The sequence below is a fragment of the Cotesia glomerata genome, linkage group LG6 (assembly GCF_020080835.1).
Source record: "Cotesia glomerata isolate CgM1 linkage group LG6, MPM_Cglom_v2.3, whole genome shotgun sequence".
In the NCBI taxonomy this organism is placed as follows: Eukaryota; Metazoa; Arthropoda; class Insecta; order Hymenoptera; family Braconidae; genus Cotesia; species Cotesia glomerata.
The window spans coordinates 987,334-1,009,716 of NC_058163.1; the positions used below are offsets into that span (position 1 = coordinate 987,334).

Genomic DNA, 22,383 nt, shown 5'->3' on the forward strand with positions numbered 1-22,383 from the left:
CAATCTTGATATCATATGACATTGCAAGCCAAACAAATTCACTCAACAAAATATTTATTAACTGTTAATAAATATTTGTTAACTATCAATAAATACTTATTAACTATTAATAAATGTACTTTCCTTCTAAATAAATATTTATTAAAATTTAATAAATTAAATAATTGTCTTCAAATAAATTAAATTATTAATAGTAAACTATTTTTCAATTTATTATTTATAGTTTTACAATTAAATTTTTATAAAGAGTAAATTAGGAAGAAATCAAAAATAGAAGAAAAGAGACTAAATAAAATAAAACATTATTATGCTCCGTGAATCTTTTCCCACACCAATCAAAGAGACACCCCAACTTAAACTCTCTTGTTGTATGTATATATAATAGGGTCCAACCAGACTATTAGACTTTCTCTTTTTCTCCGGCTCTTGATATTATCCACTGTTCGTTTCACCCCTCACACCCTACGCCTTTTTTGTTCTTATCGTTGTCATTTGCTCCTCTTCAAACACCGACACTTAATTCCATAATTTATAAGAACATCACAACACCAAATCCAAAAAAAAAAAATTAGTAAAACGGTTCACCCTAAAGGCCATCCCTGCAACTTTCCGCTAATTCCATACCCGGGCGCTTAAAATTGTACTTATGATGTTTTTGAGATTTTTGAGCTCAAAATATAATTTATGTGATATTTTGAGCTCGCTGAGCTCAAAGAGATAGTATTTATATGCATTTGAGCTCTTCGAGCTCAAAAGTCTGATAGAAGTTTCATAGAACACTACTTTTGGAATTTTCAAACCGCAATAACTTTTGAATAGATCCACCAATTTTCACGCGGTTGGCGGCATTCGACGCAGTTTTATCAGCCTCATAAAGAATTTTCAGGTTTTAATTGATCGAACCAAAAATTTTGGAGTAATTTCGAAAAAACACTTTTTTTGGTTTTCTTTCGTTCACGATATCTCTCGAACGAGTTAACCGATTTTGACCAGCTTGGTGGCGATCGACGTGGTTTTTCATTGTCTAGAGCTGATTAGTTTTTGGAATCGATCGGTAGAGCCGTTTAAAAGTTATCCAAAAAAAACTATGTTTGAAAAAAATTTTTTTCTTAGTTTTTTGAAGATTTCTCAAAATCGACTAATCTGAATTGGTCCAAATTATACTCAAAATCTAAGTTTGGCCAAGTCCTTCCAAATGGCACTAACCGCGATAAAATCGGATGAGTCGTTCAAAAGTTATAAGCGGTTCACATACTTTCACACACACACACACACACACACACACACACACACACACACACACACACACACACACACACACACACACACACACACACACACACATACAGACACCGTGACAACCTCGCGAGAGTAGTCAGGGAAGCTTCCTATGACCTTCAAACGTCGAGATCTGATGAAAACTCGATTTTTGCAAAACGGGGTGAAAACAATAACTTCCGATTTTTGAAAATCTTCGATTTTCTTAGCGGGAAATTAAAAAAACGAATTTTTCAATCTCCAAATTACATTTTTCAAGTATCTAGCTACAGAGACAAAGTGATACATATTTATATATTTATTTGAATATATATAAACCACTCGATAAGTATTTTACATTATACTGACATATTGCCGATCTCACTAGGGGGTAACTTGTGTTTTTATGTGTACTAAAACGTGCCCCCATGTGTGTAATGGACTCTTAGGTGAGGAAGAATTAACCCACATATTGAATTGATCTTACCATGGGAAAAATTCCGGAAATTTATATTAAATATATTGCAATTTTGAAGAGTTTTTATAAATTTGCATCCATAAAAATTTTAAATATATCAAGAGATCATCTTCAAAACAGAATATTCTCCAAAAAATTGTATAATCTTTAACATAAAATCATTTTTATTGATTTGTAAAATTATATTGGCATTGATTCGGGTTCATGGAAGGAAAATTTATAGATAATTTCATTTTCTACATAAAAGATCTTCATCAATTTTTCCCTATCTCTTATTTTTTGGCCAAAATTGAAATTTAAACTCTGAAAATAAATTATTGAAACTTATCCGTAGTTTCCAAAATTTTTAAGCACCATTTTTGGCTAAAATATTAAAGATACAAAAAATGATGAGAAAATTTTCCCCTATAAAAAAGGTCCTTATCAATTTTGCCCTCTCATTTTTTGGCTAAAATTTAAATTTAAACTCCAAAAATATAGTTTTAAAATTTATCTATAGTTTCCAAAAGTTAAAATTGCTAATTTTGGCTAAAATATTGAAGATGCAAAAAAAAAATATCCAACTTTTTTTCTAGAGAACTTATTTTTCTACAAAACGGTCCTCATAAATTTTGTCCTATCTCTCGTTTTTTATCCAAAATTTGAATTTAAACTTCAAAAAGAAAGTTTTGAAACTTATCCTTAGTTTTATATTAATTCATATTATTTTTCTATAAACCAAAAACGATGCTGATTTTAAAGACATGTGAAACATGTAATTCGATAGGTGGTACGTGGTGTCTATATTAAGGGGTTATCAACAAATGTGTTCAAATACAGGAGATAGGGTGTCACCCTAGTAAATAAAGAGAGTTTAAGAATCGACGGCGCATCTACTAGTTTAACTAAACTGTCCTAACTACGTACTAATAGTACCCTTAATGTCAACAATCCAGCCTGTAATCCTTTTATACGCTTCTGTACTCCATATTGTTATTATTGTAAAATATAAGACTGATTTTTGCATTAAAAAATTTATTAAGGAGATCCAATTACCCTCCTAGTGTAAAGAAAGTCTAAAAAAATTAGAAAAACGGTTGACCCTGAAGGCCATCCCTGCAACTTCCCGCTAATTCCATACTTAGGCGCTTAAAATTGCACCAATGACGTTGTTGAGCTCTTCGAGCTCAAAAATACAATTTATGGGTTATTTTGAGCACTCCGAGCTCAAAGAGATTGCTTTTCTATGCTTTTGAGCTCTTCGAGCTCAAAAGTCTGATAGAGATTTGATAAGACACTATTTTTTGAATTTTTAAACCGCAATAACTTTTGAATGAATAAACCGATTTTTACGCAATTGGCAGCATTCAACGCAGTTTCTCAAGCCTCACAAAGAATCTCAAATTTTGAATTGATCGCGCTAGGAATTTTGGAGTTATTCCGAAAAAACACTTTTTTCGGTTTTCTTTCGTTCACGATATCTCTCGAACGAATCAACCGATTTTGACCGGACTGGTGGCGATTGACGTGGTTTTTTGAGTTTAAGAGCTGATTAGTTTTTGGAATTGAACCTTTAAGCCGTTTAAAAGTTATTCCAAAAAAACTACATTTGAAAAAAATTTTTTTTTCAGTTTTTGGAAGATTTCTCAAAATCTATTGATCTGAATCGGTCCAAATAGTTTTCAAAATCTAAGTTTGGTCAAGCCCTTTCGAATGGCACCAACCGCGATGAAATCGGTCAAGCCGTTCAAAAGTTATAAGCGGTTCACATACTTTCACACACACACACACACACACACACACACACACACATACAGACACCGTGACAACCTCGCGGGGATAGTCATGGAAGCTTCCTGTGACCTTCAAACGTCGAGATCTGATGAAAACTCGATTTTTGCAGAACAGGGTGAAAACAATAACTTCCCGATTTTTGAAAATCTTCGATTTTCTTAGCGGGAAGTTAAAAATAATACGGAGAATACTTTAAAGAAGGACTTTCCTTGTAGGAAATAAAATTCTCTATAAAAAATGTATGATATTTTTCATATTTTCAATATTAGACTCATAATTTTGAATTGCAACTTAAAAATTCAAAATTTCAACAAACTAATTTATTTATTAATAATGTAGAGAAATTAAATTCTTTTATAAGTTGATATACTTATCGAGACACAACTTTATCCATGTCAGTTAGCATATGTTCCCGTCAGTAGTATAAAATTACCTGAAAGGTCCAATCGATTCAAAGCAGAATCTCCAGTGAGCGTGATGCTTCAATGCATCGGCGCAATACAAAAATAACAATAATAAAAGGTTATGCTCGAGATTATTAGCTCGAATTGAAATAATTTTGTAGAGAATAAGTATCCGTCTCTCACCCTATGACAGGATAACAACAATTGGCTATTCATTTTAGAGAGAATTTAGAGCATCAGGCGCGTGCCAAAACCCAAAACCGCCGCAAACAATATTTTCATTTTTTCTTTTCAATCAGATTTAACCACACATACAGACAAACTTAATACCGAGTCAAGAGTTTTCATTCAATCACTATTATTCAAAATATATTAAGTGTATATTCACTCGACTTCGGCTCAAAATGATGTATGGCCTCGCATTCACCGGAATCCTTTCGCCTCCTGGGATATAAAATAACCTTTTAAGGAGATCCACGCGAAATAAAATTTTTAAAACTTCCTGAAAATTTGTAAATTCAATCTACGTAGCCTAATAATTAATAAAAAAATCAAAAAACAGGTTTCCGGGATTTAATCAAATAATTACGTTTGAAAATTGTAATTTTTACATGAATGGAGATTCCACCAGCCGGTATTTGGTTAAGAATTTAATGCAATTAACGATTTTAAAAAAATTTTATTTTCATTGAATTTGATTGAAAAAAAAAATAAGCTAAAGATTAAAACAATAAAAAAAAGTAGCTTTCCGAACGTATAACGGAGATATTTTATATTTTTTATGAAAAATCACTCGGAACTTGCGTTCTTCAAAGTCTTATATTTGACTTGGCAACACCGCGTGCGCAGTTACCCAAAGCATAAGTAACCGCGGTTTTTTAAATGCTACACGGAAAAAAGTAAACTGTAATATTCAGTCGGATTCCGGTTAATTTTTATAGTTTCTAACAGTAAAGCGGACATCGGGGTGGCAAAAATATAAATATTACAGAACTTAATGTAGAAAGTATAAAAGCCACAATTTATAATTTAATATCCAAAATAAGTGATTAGTAGCTGTCACTATAGTAAATAACGACTCTTTCATCTTAAAAAATTACAGTTTCAAACAGTCAAAATTGCCATTTCAATATATAATCCATATTATGAGGAGAAGGAGAACTCAGATGAAAGAGAAGGGGGTCTTACTCTGGGAGAATTTAACATTTGAAACAGTAAAAATTATACTTTTAAAATATACATTTTACCAGTCCAAGCAAGTCAATAATTACAGTTTAATTTTTACATTGTAAAAAAAGCGGTGTTAAAATGGACTCATTTTAACACCGCTATGTAACACCTGTGTATTAACACCGGTGGAGCGGTGCTCTTTTGCGGTGTTAAAAATCCGGTGTTGAACCGGTGTAATACCGGTGTAACAGTAGAATAAATTTACACCGTATCGGAGTATGAATATTACATGATCCATAAAACACAATTAATATTCAATTTTCAATTTATAAAATTACGCAGAAATTGATTTAATTAATGTTATACAACAAGTTAAAAAGTATTTACAATATTAAATGTTTAGGAACAATATAATAATTATTTTTATCGTAACCATGATGTTTCTCATAATATAATGGATGTTTAAAACATGACAAATCTACAGCTGTGCAAAAATAAATTATCTATATGAAAATCATTCAAAAAACGTTCAAAATTGTCGTAAAATTGTTCTAAAAATGTCTCAAATTTGATGTAAAAATACTCTAAAACTGTCTAAAAAATGTTCCAAAATTGTCTCAAAAATATCCGAATGTCTCAAATGTATTCAAAATTTGTTCTCAAATAGTTAAAAAAATGTTTTAAGATTATTCAAAAAAGGTTCCACATAAGATTTAAGGACAAAATTTCAACTAAATTGATTCAAATAAATTGCATTGATTCTAAAATTATCTTAGAAGTATTCCGAAAATCTTAAAAAAAATACTTAAAAGTTATGAAACTATTACTAAAATCCACTATTTTAGAGTTTCCGATTATCTATATGATGTCCTAAAATTGTCCTTTAATAATGGTGTTAAGTAACACGGATCGAAAATTTACACTGAGAGAATTTCACACCATTATTTCACACTACACGGCCATGTTAAGTGCTCTGGGTCCATTTTTACATCGAAATTTTTTACAGTGTATTTATTATAATCAAAAACTTTTATCTACTTAATATTTTATTATTTTAAACTTTCTAAATTAAATACTAACTTTTTTTTGATTATTTATTTTCAATTATTAAACATAAAAAGTTTAATTATAAAAATTGTGTTAGTTCAAATATTATCAACACCGGAAAATTTATAACACCGCTCTAACACCGAAAAAAAATATTTACACCGCGATCGGTGTTACTGCTACACCGATTTCGGTGTTGAATTTAACACCGGAATTTTTAACACCGTACACCGCATGGGACTCACACCGGTTTTTTTTTACAGTGTAGCGTTACGTTTAAAATTTACCATTTTACTTTGTAAATATTGACGTTGCTTGTATTAGAAATTTACTAACTTTATTTTATACTTTTTACATATCATAAGATCATTTTTTAGGTGCGAAATGATAAATATCAAAGTCTGAATTCTTAATTATTATACTTAAACATTTTAGACATTTACATAACGAATATTACTGTTTGAAATAGTATTTTCTTCTATGTAAAAAGTAGTTTAAATTGTAAATATTATAAAGTGAATAGTAAAATTACGATTTTATTGTTTGAAATGGTAATTTTTAGCAGTTGATCATTACTTATTATAAATCGACTGTTATTTATTACAGTTTAATTTTTTCCGTGTAAAAGATAGTCAATTAAATGTTAATAATTATTTATTGAGTAAATTTTTCGGAAATTTCCTCAAAAATATTATTAATTTATTTAAAAATTAATTTTAAGATGCATAACAAAAGTATTTATACGTATTGCTAATTTGGGCTGAAATATTGAAAATATAAAAAAAAATTATAAGATTAAATCCTTTACAAAAAAAGGTCCACACCAATTTTGCCTTATCTCTAATTTTTTGGCCAAAATTTGGATTTTTAATCCAAAAATAAAATTATAGAACTTTACTAATAGTTTTCAAAAGTTAAAAATGATATTTTTGGCTTAAATATTAAAAATCATAAAAAATATTTTTAATAAACAATTAAATTTTCTTCAATAAAGGTCCTTATCAATTTTCTCATATTTTGAACCCTTGAGCAAGAATTTCAAAAATAAAAACTTAAAAAAAAGAGTTCTTTAGGTAAAAATTATACTAATAAATATAGTAATAGTATTATTGGTGATATCACCCCTAATTTTATATTATCCCAAAGCTACGACATTAACATTACACAATAACACAAAATAGTTTTATATGATACGGGATCATTTTATTTTTTACCTGACTTTCTTGTCAGTGTCAAAATTCAATGGAACGAAAAAAGTCCTTATAAAAACTATAAATAGTATATACCTATTTTTTTAAAGCACTTTTCAAGCGTGTATACATATCTATCAAAGTACACCCGTATTCCGAATCGTACATATTATATACTTATAGCTCTTATTATCGGAATAAAACATTTTTACCGATTACTCCATTACTGCCATTAAAAGTGTGGGATCCACCGACATTCTATCATTTATATTTATATTTTTTTTTATAACCAAACTCTTCTGCGTGAGAAATTTTTGACCGCTACGTTGATTTTTTTTTCTTAATAAAAAACTATTTTCCGGTTACGAGTTTTAAGCAGGGGGTTTATTGTGTTGCATATAATTAAATCATTTATCTCTTAATATAGGACAATGTGCCCCTTGAAAATTTAAGGGATTGTCGGCTGGTGACGTCCCGGGGTGAAGATCCTTTAAAATGTTGTATCGACACGCGCTAAGTAAATAAATTTTGCCATTTTTTTAAAAATCACCCCTTTTATTTTATTCCTACGGTCACTTATAATTTGCATGATTTATTACTTAAGAAAAAATTAAATTCGAAAGTTAGATCAATATGTCAAAATATTTATTATTGCTAATATTTTTTAGCTTGAGTCTTTTTAGAGAAGAAATTTACAAGAAATTTCTATAAAAAATGCAACGCCACTTGTTGATGATATTTTTAACTATGCACTGGGTGGGAAGGTTGGCGCAACGAGCAGAGAGTGTGTGCTGACGCACGAGGGAAGCAAGGAGGTATTTATTTATTTATTTATTTATTTATTTATTTATTATTTAATTTCAATGCCAAGGCAGTATAGCCAGATGGCAAAAGTATACAAAAAGAGTTACAATAAAAGTATACGTATGACTAATGAAAATATAAAATTTCAAAAATATTAGATATTAAGAATTGATCGTTTTTCTTTACTTTACTTTGGAATACAATTATGACAAATACAAGAAAAAAAAGGCCATTCGGCAGCCGAAATGGAAGTAGATTTCATTTATTTAGATTTTTAGATTTTAATGAATTAAATTTATTTTCATTACAATTATTATTACAATTTTTGGCCTAGACTGATAATAAGGTACACAATTTAAAGCTTATTTAATAAGCTTTCAGATGCTATTTATAGAATTTTGATAAGATGTCGCGTTCAATTGTATTTGCATGGAAAAACGGAAAAATTGAAAATTTTTGCGATTTTTTAAAATTTTTGAATTGCTATTATTCCTGAACTATTCAATTTGGGAAAATAAATCAGTATACAAATTGAAGCTTATTAAATAAGCTTTCAAATACAATTTACAGAAATCCGATAGGATGTCGCTTTCCATTGTTATTGCACGGAAATAAAGTAAAAGCGAAAATTTTTTGCGATTTTTGAAAATTTTTGAATTGCTCTAATTTTTAAACTAATCGACAGATTTGGCTCATCTTAGAACTTAACCTCGGAAATCGTCCTAAGAATAAGTATGTTACGTTATATTGCGATCCGTATAGAATTACGGGAGTTAGAGAAGAGACACTGCCGATAATATCGTATATATATATATATATATACAGCATATATATAGACATGCAGCATATATATATATATATATATATACATACATATATAAACTTTTGAACCATATGCATTTTCTGAATCCGCTCGACGAGCTGAGTCGAAATATAGCAAAATTTTTCAAAAGTTCCATCATGAGGACCAATGCAATAGTTAGATTTCTATGAAATCTACTAAAAATAAATTTGAGCATAAAAATTGAGCATTAAAAATTTAAGAGTTAAACTCAGTGGTACAAATTATACAAATTATAGAAGATGATAATCTGAGATGATCTAGAACGATAAACTCATGTAACAGAAATGTGTAAATGAATATCAAAGGTTTGAAAATTAGGATTCATTGTCTTCTTTGAAAATTTGAAATTAAGATTCATTATCTCGTTGACGTTTCATGAAGAATTCAAAAGTACTAGTTTTAAAAGAATTTAAGCTAAGTGAATTTGTGACTTCAAATGGTAATTCCCTCCAAATTCGGATCGCAGAAACTACGAAGGAATGTTCAAAAGTAGTAGTTGAGAAGTTTGGCATTTTAAAAGACACATTGATTTGTTTAGCAGCAATTCTTTCCGATCTTCTAATATCTGTGGATTCTTCAACGAAGAGACTTCTAAGGAACTTTGGTTCACCTGATTTTAGAAGTTTGTAGATGAAGCACGCTAACGAGTACATTCGTTTAGATTTGACCGCGAGCCAGTTTAATGAATGCCTGTAGGGAGTGATATGTTCATCTCGTCTTAAATTAAAGATGAATCTGATGGTGTTGTTTATAAGACGTTGAAGTTTGTAGTCTAGCCTTTTGGATGTCAATCAAAACTATGGAACAGTATTTAACAATTGGAATTATGGTAATTCATCTACCAACGCTTCAAACTATTTGGAAATTTACTGTTTAGAAATAAATAAATTTAAATAGCAAAATGTTTTGAAGAATTTCTTTAAATTGGTCAAAATTTCTCGAAAATCTTTCGATTGATTTTTCAGGAAAAAATTATAAATTTATATCAAAAAAAGGATTGAGAAATTTTTAAATGGCTGCAACTTTTTTTAAGCTCGATTTTGATTTGCTTGTCGGCATTCGACGCTATTTTTTAAGTACTAAAATAGTTTATAAGCTGTTGAGTCGATGGATCGAACAATTTAAAAGTTATCTCAAAAAAAGGAGTAGAAATTAAAAATTGGCTAGAATTTTTGAACTTGTCGTTGGATTTAGACTTGCTTGACGGTAGACTTAATTTTTTAAGTCCAACAAAAGTGTCTCTGTCTGGACGTTGATTAGTCAGATATTTATAAAGTTATTTAGAACAAAAGTTAAAAAACAATTGTAATTTGTTGGTGATTTATTTGTTTTTGATATCTTTTTCTCGGGCAAATTACGATTGACTTTAAAATCTAATCAGGTCGAAGCGTAGAGTATAGCTTACATATAGTTATTAAGTATATTATATACTATATTATTAGTCGCTAATTAATTGAAATTCTCGTAATACGTAATTCTTGTAATTAAGCCACACCGTCCATCTTTGTAAAATTCGCTATCTAATAATTTTTTCTATCTTATATTATATAATTATAGATATAGAATAATATTAGTAGCTTGTAATAATTTTAATTATATACTCTTATTCAAATTATAATTATATGCTTTTAATATTATATAACTAAATATATACGTATATAGAATCTTTACAGACTTTAACACCGTAGTCTATTTTTTCCCGCTTCACAGCATTATTTATATTTGTAAAAATGCTTACCGTAAGATGGACGGTGTGGCTTAATGTATATAGAATAAGCGAAAGGAAATTTAGTATAGACCGGATAGCTCGAATGGTAGAGTAGCCGACATGTCTTCGGAAGGTTCTGGGTTCGAATCCCAGTCCGAGCTATCTAATATTTTTTTCTCGCATATTCTATAAACTCACATTAAGATGATCCTCTCCACATTCCTTTCTCAATCCTTTCCTACCAATATCCTGTTACGTGAATGTGGAACGCTTCACGTAATAATTACCGGAACTCCTATTCTTTCCCGCTTCACAGCATTATTTATATTTATACAAATATAAATAATGCTGTGAAGCGGGAAAGAATAGGAGTTACGGTAATTATTACGTGATAAGAAATTATTAGATAGCTCTAAATAGAATAGACGTCTCAATTGACACTTTCGAAGGCCGACGGGCTCATCTCGAGAAGGTTCGATTCTTCCTAAAGATATCCTACGACAAATTTTATTTACATGTTTACACACGGCCGGACGTCCAGCCGGGAATAGTCGGATCGGCTTCCTAGGAGCTCAAAACCTGGAAATCTGATTAAAACTCATTCTCTAAATCGGACCTCAATAACTTCCTACTCTTTAAAATTATTCTTTTTCAAACCATCAAGTTTAAAATTCTTAAATAAAATTTATTTTAATTAACAACAATTTTTTAGATCAATAATTTTTCTCTTAAATTATTATTTTAGCATATTTAATTTTTATCTTCAGTATTTTTCATAAATTATAATCAATGTTATTTAACACTACATAATTTATTTTTAATATTAATAAATATAATTACATATTTTCACATTGAAAAATTCTCCCGGGTTAAAATCACAATTAAATATTACCTATTTTTTCTCACATATAAATTACAGAAGCTCGTGATCTTATCAGAATCTCTAAATACTAAAACAAAATAACTAAAATTGGCCTTTTAATCGTGGGGTAGAAATTACAGGCAATAGTCGTTGATTGTAATCATTTTTATCAGCAATGTCGCTGCTCTATCCATGAGAAATCTTTCAGGTTTATTTATTTCACCTAAATAAAGGATATTTTATTTATTTATTTATTTATGCAGACTGCGGCACTAAAATGTGAATTCAATTAAATTCTACGAAGCAATTTAGACCTTTTACAGTTTTTATTACTTCTAATGTTATTTTTTGTGATAATTATTTTGTTGTTCAATTAAGATTAATGATTTTTTTTTATTTTTTTAGTGTCCTTTATTTAGGGGACTCTTCGGGACTAAATTTCTCTTTGTGGACGCCAATTGAGCTTCATTAATAGGTAAGGGTAAAAGTTATAATAATAATAAATTAGTTTAAATTAGATAAATTTTTAAAATTTATTTACGCACTGATAGAAAGTATTTTTGATGTTTAATAAGCTTAATAAATCTTGATGGATTATTTTTTAACATTATTATTTAAAATATCAATTTAAAATTTTTTAGATTAATAATAATAGTATATTTTTACAGTGAAGAAGCAGAAATGACTATTTAGTAAATTTTTATAGAGGACACGTGACTTAAAAGTTCGACACGTGGTCTAGGACCACCAGGTGGCCATAATGGTTCCGCATCAGATCATTAAATGCTGATATGATAACACGCTTTTAAACTTGACTCTTTTTACACTTGAGAAGTTTAAGAAAAAAAAAAAAAAGAATATTAGGGGCATTCCATAGTGACTGGTGGGACATTTGACTCTGGATTTCCATCAATTATATATAATTATGTGACTGAAACTTATATTATAGTAAAATTTATCATATAATATAGAAGAATAACTAATTAACAACATCCCTTTGTTAAAAACCTCCATTACTTTTTAAGTTTCTAGTAATTATCATTTAACTGAGTGTGACTGGTGGGACTAAGAAAAATCCTTCTCTCTTACCAAAGGTATACTCAAAGTCCAATTTCAGTTCGACCACTAAACTAAAAAAAAATACTTCCCTCGAAAATACTAAATTAATCCTACAAACATTGAATATTTTGAAGAATTAGACTGATTACCTTCGTAGAAACAATTAAAAAAATTTGTTTTTATTGTGACTGGTGGGACAGGCATTTGTGACTGGTGGGACAAGTACTAAATGTCTACATCAAGTTGTTTATTAAAAAGACTTTTATATTATTTCAACCTTAGAAACATTATTGTTTACATATTTAACTATAAATTATTTAGGATAATTAAAAAAAACTAATTAAAAAAGACAAATAAAGGATTTAGCATGCTGACAACACGATCTTGATAAACCTAGGTGTTAATTAATAACGAACATAAACAAAATTTGTTCTTAAAACTATAATAATAAATATGTTAGTTAATAACAAACATTAAATAAATTTGTTGTTAAAATTATTAAAACAACATTTGACCGGAATACAAGTCAGTACGGCTGAAAAGTTACTAGGAGAGAAAAATCCATTTTCTTATTGATTAAAAATAAATTGTCTTTTTAAATCAGTAAAATATAAACTTTTAATAATAAATTAGGACTAAATTAGAGAAATTTTAAAATTTTAATTTTCCCATTTTGCATGGAATGCCCCTATAGTAAAATTTATCTAATAATATAAAAGAATAACTAATTAACAACATCCCTTTGTTAAAAACCTCCATTACTTTTTAAAATTCTCGTAATTATCATTTGACTGAGTGTGACTGGTGGGACTAAGAAAAATCTTTCTCTCTTACCAAAGGTATACTTAAAGTCCAATTTCAGTTCGATCACTAAACTAAAAAAAAATACTTCCCTCGAAAATACTAAATTAATCCTACAAACATTGAATATTTTGAAGAATTAGACTGATTACCTACGTAGAAACAATTAAAAAAACTAGAATTTGAATTTGCGCGCGCAAGCGCGCGCCTGACTATAGCATTTGCATATATTTTCATGCTTATGATATATTCGACCAATCACGTTACGAATAGTTTGATGCCACATACATTTCATCTCAATTTTATATTAGGAATTTTATATTAGGATTGTTTTTATTGTGACTGGTGGGACAGGCATTTGTGACTGGTGGGACAAGTACTAAATGTCTACATCAAGTTGTTTATTAAAAAGACTTTTATATTATTTCAACCTCAGAAACATTATTGTTTATATATTTAACTATAAATTATTTAGGATAATTAAAAAAACTAATTAAAAAAGACAAATAAAGGATTTAGCATGCTGACAACACGATCTTGATAAACTTAGGTGTTAATTAATAACGAACATAAACAAAATTTGTTCTTAAAACTATAATAATAAATATGTTAATTAATAATAAACATTAAATGAATTTGTTGATAAAATTATTGAAACAACATTTGACCGGGATACAAGTTAATACGGCTGAAAAGTTACTAGGAGAGAAAAATCCATTTTCTTATTGATTAAAAAAAATTTTCTTTACAAATTAGTAAAATATAGTTGTGTTTTTAATATTCAATTGTTGAAATTAATAAAGTAAATAATAATAAATTTGATGTACCGGAAAAAGTTGGATCGTGGGAAGTGATTTAATAAAGTTATAGAGTAATTTTAGGGAATAGAAGAAGACACTTAATACTTTAACGTATATTTTATGGGAATAAGAATGGATTAATCGGTGTCACATACATGTGGGCGGTTTGACGTACCAATAAGGCTTGACGTGACCGATCAGCTTTACTTTATTATTATTATTATTACTATTATTTTCCTATCCCTTGATGTTGAATTAAACAAATCCACACTTATACTTAATTCCCGAGTCATTGACACTAGAAATTTTTTAAACTTCCCGGTTTTATTAATTAATATTAAAAATAAATTGTGTAGTGTTAAATAACATAAATTATGATTTAAGAAAAATACTAAAGATATAAATTAAATATTATACTAAAATAATAATTGAAGAGAAAAATTGTTGATCTAAAAAATTGTTCTTAAATAAAATAAATTTTATTTAAGAATTTTGAACTTTATGGTTTGAAAAAGAATAATTTTAAAAAGTAGGAAGTTATTGAGGTCCGATTTAAAGAATGAGTTTTAATCAGATTTCCAGGTTTTGAGCTCCTAGGAAGCCGATCCGACTATTCCCGGCTGGACGTCCGGCCGTGTGTAAACATGTAAGTAAAATTTGTCGTAGGATATCTTTAGGAGAAATCAAACCTTCTCAAGATGAGCTCCACGGCCTTCGAAAGTGTTAATTGAGACTTCGATCTGATTAGATTTTAAAGTCAATCGTACTTTGCCCGAGATAAAGATATCAAAAACAGATAAATCACCAACAAATTACAATTGTTTTTTAACTTTTATTCTAAATAACTTTATAAATATCTGACTAATCAACGTCCAGACAGAGACACTTTTGTTGGACTTAAAAAACTAAGTCTACCGCCAAGCAAGTCTAAATCCAACGACAAGTTCAAAAATTCTAGCCAATTTTTAATTCCTACTCCTTTTTTTGAGATAACTTTTAAATTGTTCGATCCATCGACTCAACAGCTTATAAACTATTTTAGTACTTAAAAAATAACGTCGAATGCCGGCAAGCGAATCAAAATCGAGCTTAAAAAAAGTTGCAGCCATTTAAAAATTTCTCAATCCTTTTTTTGATATAGATTTATAATTTTTTCCTGAAAAATCAATCGAAAGATTTTCGAGAAATTTTAACCAATTTAAAGAAATTCTTCAAAACATTTTGCTACTTAAATTTATTTATTTCTAAACAGTAAATACCTCCTTGCTGCCCTCGTGCGTCAGCACACACTCTCTGCTCGTTGCGCCAACCTTCCCACCCAGTGCATAATTAAAAATATCATCAACAGAGAGCGCTGCATTTTCTATAGAAATTTCTTGTAAATTTCTTCTCTAAAAACACTCGAAGAGCTAAAAAATATTAGCAATAATATATATTGTGACAACTTTGACAAACTATTTTTATACTTAGAAAATTGGGTTGACTTTTTTTGATCTAACTTTTGAATGTTTTGGCTGAAAAATCAATTGGCCTGCAGTTAAAATTTTTTCTATAAAATTCAACGGCTGTTTCAACTTATCCTTTGTCTTTATTTAACAACACAAAACCCACAGGTAAATCACCTTTGCCTGTACTTATAATTTAAAACCCCTGCAAAGTCCATGGGGAAAACCAGAAACAGCCGGCACGAGCGTTCTTGTCATCGCTTTTTTCCAGACTTTCAGTCATCACAAAACTACTATACAGACACAAGCTGTGATGGTCCAAAACCCTTTCATCTGTCACAGTTACATTCTACATACCTGCTGCTGCCCCCAGAACATGACCAGTAAATTTTATTTCCCTCTTAAAAGAGAGTAAATTCCAGAATAATAAATAATAAATAATAAATAAATTATTCTGTCTTCTACTTCCTCTATTTTTTACAAAAACCAAATTAAATGTTATTTATTATAATTATTTTTAATATAAGAGTTATATTATAGAATAGAACAGTTTATTGATCGAAAGGGTAGAAACTGGTTAAGTACCCAGTGGAAGCACCACGGCTTCAACTCTTCCTACAGCTGTGATCGTCTAGAGGTCTAGGACTCTACGTTGTGGCCGTAGCAACCCAGGTTCGAATCCTGGTCACAGCAATGTGTTTACATTGTCACAGATGGAAGATTTTTTTTTTATTTCTTCGAAAAATTCAGCAATTTTTTTGAAGCTTTTCCTTAATTTTATAAACATTCTAGTATAATTTTTTTACTTCTTACATTTTTTTTAGTCGTTCAATTTAATTAACGAAGTAAATATGTTTTACATTCACTGTGCAGTTGCGCGCGCACTATGACATTCTATAGCCGATATTTCTGTAAATAATCCAGGTCAAGATTTTATTTTTAATGCATTGAATAATTAAATTAAGAAGAATAATAAATTTTGGTTTCTTTGAAAAATTTAGTTGAAAATAAATTATGAATAATTTTTAAATATAATGCAAGTAGTTTAGATGGTAATTAGTTTCAAATTTTAATAGTATTTAATTGTAAAATTAAAAAATGAAATTTTTTAAGTTACCCCTAGCTTTCAAAAGTTTAAATTAATTATTGTGGCTTAAATATTGAGATACAAAAAAATTGTATCAGACCTTTTTTATAGAAAATTTAATTTAAAAATCCTTATTACTGTATTAATAATAATTATTAATTATTATTAATTATTAATAATAATTTATTCGTGTATTATTACACAGAAAAAAAGGTTCAGTTGAGCCAAAAAAATATTTTTCTTCCTAATTATTTTCTTGAGCGAAAAAAAATTTTTTTTTGACAAGAAATTTCACTTATTCCAACTAAATTAATTCTCTTGCTTTAAGAAATACGTATCTTGATCAAAGAAAATTTATTTAAGTTAAGAAAATGTTATTGTTTTGAGAAAATTCAGCCTCGAGCACCAAAAAATTTAGTTCTTGATAGAAGTAAATTTTCTTGTCTTGAGAAAATTTCTCTTTTGCTCCAAAAAATTAAATATAAAGATAGAAGTAAATTTTCATTAATATTTTTATTGATTAACATGTCAAATGGCAAGATCAAATAATATTTCATCATTTTTTTTTATTCAATATGTACAATTGCACGGTAAAATAATATAAAAAGGATATCAAATATTCTCGAGAAAAATTTTCTCAAGGTGAGAAAATTTTTTTCTCAGCTGAAATAAGTGACGCTGCTTCCCTAAAGTATCTAAAAATCTTGATCAAATATAAAAATTTTGCATCAAGTATTTATGATCGGAATTAAGAAAAAATTACCACCAAGAATAGAATTTAAAGAAAAATTTTTACTTCGGCTAACACAACTTCGGTCTTCCTTCAGGCACTCGACAAATTTTCTTGAGCCAAGAATTTTTTTCTCCCAAGAAATTTTTCTTTCTGTGTACCAGACCTTTTTTATACACGGAAAAAGTAAACTGTAATAAATAACAGTCGATTTATACTAAGTAATGATCAACTGCTAAAAATTACCATTTCAAACCGTAAAATCGTGATTTTACTATTCACTATATAATATTTACCATTTAAACGTTACAATTTACTCTTTACATGGAAGAAAATACCATTTCAAACAGTAATATTTGCTATGTAAATGTCTAAAATGTTTAAGTATAATAATTAAGAATTCAGACTTTGATATTTATCATTTCGTACCTAAAAAATGATCTTATGATATGTAAAAAGTATAAAATAAAGTTAGTAAATTTCTAATACAAGCAATATCAATATTTACAAAGTAAAATGGTAAATTTTAAACGCAACGCTAAAAATCAAACTGTAATTATTGACTTGCTTGGACTGGTAAGATGTAAGATAAAAGCCCCAATTATTGACGCTATAAGAGACAAAGTTATGATTTCATTTTTTTTAAGCAATCAAATATAAATATCGATGAATTTTGTTTGTGGTAATGTCTTCAGTAATGTTTTAACTAATCAATTTATTTTTTTAAAATCATAATCACTGATATTTACTAATTAATTTTAAATAATTAAATATATGATCTGGATACACCAATTATTGACGGGTTAAAAAACTGATTGATCTAATTATTGACGTACTGTAACCCCAATTATTGACGCCCCTACTGCACATGCGTCGAATCATTTGGTTATATTGTTATTTATCAAAAACTTGATATAAAGTAATCAATATTATTAAAGTTAATTAATAATAATTTCTATGAATGAATAATTATTATGAAAAATATAACAATTTATTTAAAAACTTATTTAACACTAAAACACGCCGAGTTATTTGACAGTTAAAAGCCTTGAATATAATCGCGTATATAACGTATTTTATACTTAAAAAAAGGCGTCATAGCGCTGTCGACTGGCTGTCAATATGGGATTCACCATAAAAATTATGAACTAGTTATTGACTCCCATTATTTAAATATCATAAAGCATACAATTAATTTCGATTATTTAATTTTATAAATATTTCATATATTGTTAATTAAAAAAAAAATAGATCATATAATTACATGAAAAAATTAATTTAAACTCGGCAGTTAAAAAAAATGCTTTTCTAACCAAAGTTGTTAAGAAAATAGACGCTCGTAAGCTGATTTGATGAACTGATGCTAACTTTATTGTTTTAATAATTAATATTTAATATTTTGAACTGAATGTGATTTTTTTCAATTTTTTAATTAATTAGAATTTAATAAAAATTTATTTGATCGTTATTCTTATTACAGATAATTTAATATATTTAAAAATAATTTAGGGTGTCAATATTTAGACCCCCGTCAATAATTGGGGCTTTTAGCTTATATTTTAAAAGTATAATTTTTACTGTTTCAAATGTTAAATTCTCCCAGAGTAAGACCCCCTTCTCTTTCATCTGAGTTCCCCTTCTCCTCATAATATCGACTATATATTGAAATGGCAATTTTTACTGTTTGAAACTGTAATTTTTTAAGATGAAAGTGTCGTTATTTACTATAGTGACAGCTACTACACAGTAAAAAATATTGTGTATTTGTGTCGAAAACGGTTTGTGTTAAAAATTGTAGTGTGTTAAAATAACACAAAGTTTGTGTTACTTTATTTTATAACATAAAAAATGTGTTATACACTCTTCATTAACACATTTTGTATGTTACTGTGGAATTAACGCAAAGTTTGTGTTAAAATCTCCATCAATATAATATTAACTTTGTGTTAACAGCGCGTCGGTTCTTTACTTTACGCAGCAACCGTTTTCACAAAGTGAGCGTCATCATTGGCATCTATTTTGTTGGTGTTTTGAGTGTTAATAATAGAGTTATTTATTCGAAAAATTAAAGATAAAGTGAGTTTATAATACGAACAAAAAAATTGATGTAATCAACGGTGAGTGATTATTTATTTATTATTGAAATTTCTGAATACTGTAGATAACCTTTCTTTCTTCAAAGATAACCTTAAAATTTGTTTTTATAAAATTAAGTACTCTTAATAGTAGATATTAAAAAAATATTCTCTGTAAAATTTATGATTATTATAAATTAAAATTTCTGAATTTTTTAACTGCCAGTTAGTGATTTTTGTTTTTATTAATTTTTTTTTTTTTTTATACCAAGTATACAATACTAAAATTTATTTTGACGTAAGTTTTATTTTTTTTTAGATAAGTGGGAATTCATCTAACATTCAAAAATTTGATGTAAATCAAAGTCAAAAAGTGACTGTCATGTTTATTCTGGAGTGGAAAAATACTAAAGTTTGAGCCAAACTAAATTTGCCTGATACGTTTAACAACCTTGTTTTAAAAGATTAATCTTCATTATAACTAATTATTTCTTATAATCTAATATGAAAATATAATTAATATTATTAAATAACAAAGACAATTATATTTTTTAATTTGCTGCTTCATTTCTAAAATCTATAAATTGTTTTTCGATTTAATTATTTAAAATTTTACCTACAATTATTTACATTCAATAACTGTTGATTTAATAAAATGTAAATAAAAAAAAAAATTTTTTTTAATAAATATTATTGACTACAGTTCAGGAAATAAAAAAAAATTATTTTATAGGTATAAAACAGTTGATTAGAATAAATAAAATTATTTAACATTTATTTTGTGTTAAGATTGACACTTTAAAAGTGTAAGATTCTTTGCGCCCTCTTGTGGCGATATTTTAACATAATCTTTGTGTTAAAAAGGGGTTATACAAAGTTTGTGTCAAAATTTCAACACAAATTTCGTGTCAACCGTTTTTAACACACAAACAGTGTTGATTTTACACAATATTTTTTACTGTGTAATCACTTATTTTGGATATTAAATTATAAATTGTGGCTTTTGTACTTTCTACATTAAGTTCTGTAATATTCATATTTTTGCCACCCTAATGTCCGCTGTACTGTTTGAAACTATAAAAATTAACCGGAATCCGAGTGAATATTACAGTTTACTTTTTTCCGTGTTAACAATTAAATTTCCTATAAAACAAGCTCCTTGTTAATTTAGCCCTATCTCTATTCCTTTTTCCAAAATTTAAATTCAAACTCAAAAAACCCAATTTCTACTTAATAAATTTTTAATTCACAATCTAAAAGATATAATTTAAAAAGAATAAAATCCTTGAGCCTGGAAATAAATACCGATAAAAGTTTAAAACTTAATGGATGTGTACAATGATAATAGGACTCGTGTGTAGTTATATACATGTAGACAATAGCTGCGGCAACAATCAAATCAGTACTACTATCATCCTCATACCTCATACCATTATCCTTTGATCCAAGCTCACTCACTCGTAGGGCGGCAAACACTCCTGATTGCCCAACCCTACAGCTCTGTGTATCTATCTCACACAGTAACTCACGTAAAACTCTAAACTCAACTTGTTCTTTCTCTTTTCAAATGTTTAAACAGCCTTAAACTCGACAGTTAAATGCCAGGTTAAACTATACGCTGAGTTAGACTTTGCTCAATTATATATTACACATTTCTTCTTCTTTTTTTTTTTTTTTGTTTTTTTTTTAATTATTTTATTTTACTTTATCAACTGCTTCTTCTTAATATTATTGTCTCATAAGCATGTAATATGGTAAAATTATTTTAAATACAAAAAACACCTGTAACACGTGGTAGGAAGTGACGCGCGAGTAATATTCTTTTTTTTATGCATGCAAAAGACTAAAAAAGTATTTTATATTCTTTAAATTTTCCCACAATATTATCAAATTTATTTAATTTATTTTTTAATAAATTTTATTTTACTAAATTTATTTTTTTATTTTTATAAAAAAGTTTCATTGAAAATTTACGAGCTAGAAAATTTAGAAAAATTATAATTTTGTAAGTTTGAAGAAATAAAATTTAATAGAAAATTTTTTTGGAAAATAAAAGAAGAAAAATGAGTTCACGTCGTTTGTGTTTGCATCGCGGATCGCGGGTTCACATTTGATCGAGGCGTAACGGGCCGTTTTGTCTTGGATGCGGGTATGTTATACTGTAGTTACATATATATTATTATATATATGTAACATGTAGTTGAATTTAGGCAGTTGTAGAAATTAGTGTACATATATAAAGAAAATTTTTAAAATTAAAAGTGAATATTTGCGAATAATTTATTTAAAAATTGCAATTTTTTTTCAAAATAAAGTAAAGAAAAATTAAAAAATAATTTATTTCAATAAAAAATCATAATACTACACGAGTGTGACGCGCCTCTATATTTTATATAAATTTATATAAAATTATTATTAGTTATTAAGAATCCCACAAAAAACAGTTTCACTGTAAACCGCCGCGCCAAGTACACGTCCAACTATTGTTACAAACTATAATAATTCAATTTTTACAAAAAACTATTGAATCGAAAAAAAAAACGAAGTATAAAAAATTTTTTAGATTAAAAAAACATTAAAGACAGTAAATATTAAGGAAAAAAATTTAATGTATTTGGTGAGCATTATTCGAATACTTTCATTATCCACAGTTTTTAAAATTGATACTTGTAGTGTGAATTGTATAGCACACCAAGTACAATAAATTTTTTTCCTTAGTATTTACTGTCTTTAATGTTTTTTTAATCTAAAAAATTTTTTGTACTTCGTTTTTTTTTTTCGATTCAATAGTTTTTTGTAAAAATTGAATTATTATAGTTTGTAACAATAGTTGGACGTGTACTTGGCGC

General features: G+C 27.9%; 1 non-coding gene across 1 annotated transcript; it reads left to right on the forward strand.

Moving 5' to 3' along the window:
* Positions 1-16,262: 16,262 nt before the first annotated feature.
* Trnah-gug lies at positions 16,263-16,335 on the forward strand. Its single transcript has one exon. It is a non-coding gene; the product is annotated as a tRNA-His (tRNA).
* The last annotated feature ends 6,048 nt before the right edge of the window (positions 16,336-22,383 follow it).